The 6,028-nt window shown below is 55.4% G+C and overlaps 1 non-coding gene across 1 annotated transcript; it reads right to left on the bottom strand.

Moving 5' to 3' along the window:
• Positions 1-5,554: 5,554 nt before the first annotated feature.
• Positions 5,555-5,680, bottom strand: LOC126083501 (U6atac minor spliceosomal RNA). Its single transcript, XR_007518843.1, has one exon. It is a non-coding gene; the product is annotated as a U6atac minor spliceosomal RNA (small nuclear RNA).
• Between the last annotated feature and the right edge of the window lie 348 nt (positions 5,681-6,028).

The following is a 6,028-nucleotide window of genomic DNA, read 5'->3' as shown; positions in this document are numbered from 1 at the left end:
CACGCTCTCGGTGTTCGCCGGTTTCTGCCTGTAGTGGTTCCCAGTGTATTTTGATGTCTTTCTGGAAAACACAGGACACTGTAAAGTTATTTTCGTGTAAAAAACGTTTTGTGTTCCGGAAGTTGGCAGTTGACGTTGGTTACTGCTTGGTGTTGGCACCCCACTGTCCCTGTGTCTCCCCAGTGCTCGCACAGCTCGCAGCGCCACAAGCTGCCACAGGAGGTGGGGCCTTGTGTGCACCTGCGCCAGCTGAGGCCCACGGAGACCAGTCTCCAGCTGGCCGTTATAAAGTCTCACAATTGGCAGGAAGCTAAGTAAACTTTCCCCCCAAAGACAGATGCCAGGGAAGGAGCACCTTCCTCCGCTCTGACTGCCCAGGTGCGAGAGCGCAGGACGGACCCCGTAGACCGGTGGTGTGGGGAGTGTTGGGGCTCCACGTGGGAGGTGGCGTGGAAGTCCTAGGTTGGAAATGCTCCTGCTCTGTTCCTGTTGACTTGATAGAGATGCTGGTCTTGGCTGAGTCGAGTTCGTGGGGGATTCTGGCCTGTGGCTGACTAATTCCAGCTGTAGCTTCTGGTTGGGTGTGCGGGTTTGGGGGCGTGCGGGCCAGGGCCCCAGCCGGGGCAGGCAGGCGGTTCCCAGGGTTGGCTCTTGCAGCAGGTGAGTGTGTGTGGGCGGCCTGACTCCCTGCCTTCACAACCCTGGCTCCTGGAACCATGTCAGCGCCTGGCTTCTCTCATCTTGGTGGTTAGGTCTGCGGGGAGGGGTGGGGCACTGCAGTGTGGAGTTGGGTCACTGGGGAGTCTTACGTGGAGCAAGGTGAACCTGGGGTTCACCCCCCAGGGCACCATGACCGAGACTGCAGGTAGGGTTGCCACACAGTAACAGGAGGGCTGCACCCCTGGCTGGCTCCACTGCCTATCAGCAGAGCTTCAGGCTGTGTGGACTCCTCTCAGGGCTCTGGGTTTGCAGACCATGGTGTGGAGTTGAGGCCCAGCCGGCTCTGCCCTTGTGAAGGCTGGTCCCAGGGACCCCTGGCCTGGGGCCTGTGGAGTAGGGGTGTGGACAGTGCCATGCAGTTGGGTGAAGCCTGTAGGGCCTGAGGTTTTCAGGACCAGTGATGGCAAGTCACTGATGGCAAGCTGGGGACTGTCTGGTGATGCAGTGGTCAGTGTCTCAGCTGACTTCCTGGTCCTCTGATGGTGGCTCTTGGGCAAGGCAAGAAAACCAGTTCTAGAAGGCGGCTGGAAATAGGCTTCCAACCCCCCCGCCCCCCCGCCAAAGTAGATGTACAAATGGGTTCTCTGTTCTCACAAAGAAACAACCGCGGCAAGATGGGTTTTTGTCTTTAAAACTCAGAGCCTGGATCCCTGTGTTTGCAGCCTGTTCTGATAGAAAACGCTAAGATTCCACATGTCTGTCTCAGTTGCTTTTCCCCCGAGATGTTGAGGTTCGTTCAGTCCTGCTTGTCCTGGTGTTGGCGCCCTCGGGGAGTGGGGACCCCACTGGGGCCTGGGTATAGTTTATTTTTTCTACATTTTAATTCTCTGTTGTAGATTTATGTAAAAATGCATTCTTTTTGAAAATAAAGATTTTCATGTCTTGTAACTTTGTCCCATAACTTTCTTACGGTGTGGTTAGTGTCTTCGGGGCAGGGCACGGTGGGGTGCTGACATGGGTCTCCTTTTGCTCACGTTCTGCAGCAGCCCCAGGTGTTCTGGCTGAAAGTTCTTAGTTTTTTAAAATAACTTTTTCTTAGGAAGGTTTTGTATTTGTGCTGATTGATGACGTTAAACAAGCAGGTGAAAATAGGACATCACCTGAAGCCCTACCGCAGCTAACGTTTGGGTATCTCGTAGTGTGGCTCTAAAAAGCACCTTGTATTTATGGAAAAGAGCCAGCTCTTTATTACAGAAAATTCCAAACATCCATAAAAGTAGAGAGCTGCCTCGTGTCCTGATGGCCCGGCCTCGTCTGCTCCTGATGGCTTTAGCACAGATCCCAGGTGTGTACCAAGTAAGCAGAGAACACTAGGGCCTCTCAAAGAATGTTCTCCAAGAGCGTAACTGCTGTGCCGTTTTCACACCTAAAACAGTAATTCGTTCATCAGATAGCCCAGTCAATGTTCAGATTTGTCCAGCTGTCTCGTTAATATCTTTAAAAATACGTACCTGTGTGTGGATACACACGTACATGCACGCGTGTGTATAGCTGCAGATACACACGCACACACGGGCTCAGGAGCCAGACACGGTCCACGCGTGCATTCGGCTGACTTGTCTCCAGCCTGTTTTCCCTCCAAGCTCTCCCTGTGTCTTCCTCACCCTTTACCAGCTGAGGTCAGATCATTTTTCCTGTACACGTGCCCTGCTCCAGATGATGCCAATTGTGGGGCGTTTTGTCCCCTTGGAGCCCTGGTGGTGCAGTAGTTAAGTGTTTGGCTTGCTAACCAAAAGGTTGACAGTTCGAATCCACCGGCTATTCCTTGGAAACCCTGTGGGGCAGTTCTACTCTGTCCTGTAGGGTCAGTATGAGTTGGAATCAATTGGAACGGCAATGGGTTTTTTTTTTTTTTTTATTTTAGTCCCTTCACCTGTCCTCTGTCCTGTGGCTCAGGGTCCATCTTCCCCTCACACTGGCTCGCGCTGCTGTGTGCATCTTTAAGCTGTGGCATTGTTTGGTTAGCTTGTTTGATAAGCCTCTTGACAGGCGCCCAAGCGAGTCCCGCGTTTTAAAGCGCTGGTGGTCACTCAGATGCCCCGGGAAAGCACACGAGGAGGGAGGGCCCCTCTGCCCCCTCCTGCTGGTTTAACCCCTTCAGGGACTCCTGTCTACAAGAATGTAAGTGTGTGATGTAAATAGTGAGCTTGCCTGTCATTTGGGAACGTTCTGCGTGTTAGCCAATGGAGAAAACACTCCCGGGGCCCCCTGGGATAAGGCTGCTGGTGTGTGGTGCAGCGTCCTCTGGGATCGCAGACTCTCAGAGGGCAGCCTTAATGACAGGGTGGGCTCTGAGTCACGGGCAGGGCTCATTTTGCCGAGATGCCAAGGAGAAAAGTGAGTCAGGGAGGAGGCAAAGCAGGCACTGCTGCCCAGAGGAGGGGACTGCGTGTCCACTCAGCCCCTGGTCCCCTAGGAGGAAGCACTGAGCCCGCCAAGAGGGGTGGGGACAAGGACAGAGCAATGAGGCAGAAACAGCCTTAAAAGACTGCATTTTTAAAGAAGGTAAAATGGCCTTCATGTACACACAGAATGGACACCTGCTGGAGATTTTACTCAGTGCAGTGCCGGAACCTGTAAGCTGTGCCCACTGGCCCCAGGGGTCTGAGTACCATACTCAGAGGCAAGTGGGAGGGCTGAGATGAGTCTGCAGATACAGAAGTGGTGGAAGCCGCACAAACCCACGGGTTGGTAACCGACTGCACTCCACTTCTGTATCAAGAGTCACTGGCCTTACCATTTGCGGCGTTACAAGTTAGCTCAAGGACAACACGGGGCCCAGGCAGCTGGGCCAGAAGACTACCTCGTTGGGGGTGGGGGGTGGGCACAGAAGGAGGCAGGAGGGGCCGGGTAAGGTCTCTGGGGGATGGCCACAAGGTGGGGCGGGGGAGAGTGAGGTCGGCAGGTCAGAAGAGAGCTTTCCCTGGAATGCTAGGTGAGGATGAGCAGGCTGGCACACCCCGTCCCTCTGGTCCCTCAGAGCACCGGGCTCTTGGCCTTGCTGGGCCTGTGTGTACCCTCTCCTTCCTAAGCGACCCTGCCAGCCTCATGATTACACCAGTCTCAGACCTGTCCCCTGGAGTCGAGGCTCCGATGGCCCACTGCCACCCCAGCCTCCACATGTGACAGGTATCAACGGAATAGGCCTGAGCCTGCTCCAGACCTCACTACCTCCCGTACTGGCCCCTCCTGTGGGCATCCTCCCTGTGTGGGGACCCTGCAGTCACTGTGGCCCTGTCTTCCCCCCGTCAATGTCGGTTAGCCTTGAGAACATCTCTAGAACTCAGCCACTGACCACTGCCCCCACCACCACGGGCCCAGCTTCCATCCTGTCTTCCAAGTCTTCACATTTTCTCAGTCTGACCAGACATTCCCCGGCAGTTACTGACAGACCCCTCCGTGGTGCTGTCTCAGGCTGTGCCGACATAACCACTAACGTTGCGAATGTGACCGACTTCCAGTGCTCCATCATGGTGGTCTCCTTGTTGGCAGCCAGAACCTGGCAAGCTTTGTGCAGTGAGCCTTGAAAACTGGCTATGCCCTGATGCAAGGTCTGGATGAGCGACGGTGTGTTTGGAGGCATGAACAGAACCCCTACTTTGGGGTGAGCATTTTTGAGCTCTTTGCGGCAATGAACTGGGGCATTGTCCAGAAGCAGTAACTCCTTGAAGGGAAGGCTTTCGTCCTGGAGATAGCGCCCCACTTCGGGCAGGAAGCGGTTGTGCAGCCAATCCCAGTTCTCATCCACGCTTCTCTGGTCCACCTCCTACTTGCTGGCATCCGACTCAGGTTCTTCCCTTTAAGGGCTCATGGATTTGGGGTTATGTACACCATTAGGGTTTGCACTTGAAGTCGCCCTTGGCATTGGCACACAACAGCAACGTTGCACAGTCTTGGAGTGATTTAATGCCGGGGCTCTGGTGGCCGCTTACACAGGTTCGTCAGCCAACGTCCTTGTAAAATAAGCTGGTCTTGTCAGTGTTGACAACCTGGTCCGCCACATAACCCTCTTCCTGGATGACACGGGGCAGGTATTTTTTAAAGTTCCCCTGCAGCCTCCTGAGTGGCAGAGCCCATCTCCGCTGCAAGTCCCACATTCTCCACCCCAAGAGCCTTCTGAAGTGGGCCGGCCAGCCCACACTGGCCGAGAAGGGCTGACATTGTCCTGACCCTGAACGACACGGCCAGAAATGTCCTTGGCATCCTTCGTGACAACGCTCCTCTTGCCGGTGGCGATCTCGTGGATCCACGGACTGAGGCCCCTTCTCCAGCTTTTCCATGGCCTCCTGCGACGGCGGTCACCTTGGCATTGCTGGGGGCAGCCTTGCTGACCGAGTAGTGATGTCCTCCTGCTTCTCGTGGATGTAGCGGATGGTGGACACACTGACGCTGAACTCAGCTCCGAGTGTAGCCTGTCCAGTAGGTGGGCCTTCTCCCGCAGGCTCATCAACCGCCTTCTTGCGCTTGGGGTCCCCAGGCAGCCCTTCAGCTGATGCTTGGGGCCATTTGAGTAGCAAGGTCATCCAGGAAGGCACGAAAGCGTGGACTCGGGGCGGCTCTGGACGGATGACCACAGACCCCTTGGTGACAGCGGAGAGCTGAGACCAGCGCTTGGACATTCCTCTCCGCTCTGCGCATGTCCCGATACCCAGTGTATTGATCGTGGGGTCACACAGCCACGGCATCGCGGGTACGGGGCCGGCCCCACTGAGCCCACCTCGGCCCCGCTCTGGGCAGCGCTCCCTCTCCGGTCCCCACCGCGCGCAGGCCTGGGTACGCTTCTGCAATGGGAGAGACGTGCAGCCCCGGCCCCTGGGTGTAAGAAAAAAAAATTAGAAAACAGTGGTTAGATGCCACAAAGTAGGTGGCAATGCCTTAACCGTATGCGTGTTGTAAGGCCCGAGGGCCTCTTCCATCCTTGTCAAGGGGAGTGCTAACCTTCTCTCCTTTCATACAACACGGGGCTACCGACCACCCGCACGGTATTTATAGTCCGAAGCCCCTGTCACCTTTCAGTTACGGTGACTCGGCGTCAGCCGCCCAGACGGACACCCTTATGGAAATACTAGCGTCCAGTCGGAATCTAAGGCCACTCGCATGAAATCACCTGCACTAATTTGAACAAGTACAAAAAAATCTATTTTTCCCTTCGTGATTTTAATAGAGTCATAATTCCAGCCAATCAGAGGCCTAGGAGCACGCCGGAAGTCGCCAGCGTCATTCGGAAACGCAGATTTCCCCCGGAACTAAAACCGAGCGGGTGAGCACTTCCCACAGCGACACACCTCACGGCCGTCGGGAAGAGGCC

The sequence above is a fragment of the Elephas maximus genome, chromosome 9 (genome assembly GCF_024166365.1).
Source record: "Elephas maximus indicus isolate mEleMax1 chromosome 9, mEleMax1 primary haplotype, whole genome shotgun sequence".
Taxonomy (NCBI): domain Eukaryota; kingdom Metazoa; phylum Chordata; class Mammalia; order Proboscidea; family Elephantidae; genus Elephas; species Elephas maximus.
The sequence above is the reverse complement of the archived record's forward strand: the minus strand, read 5'-3'. Positions and strand labels throughout refer to the sequence as shown.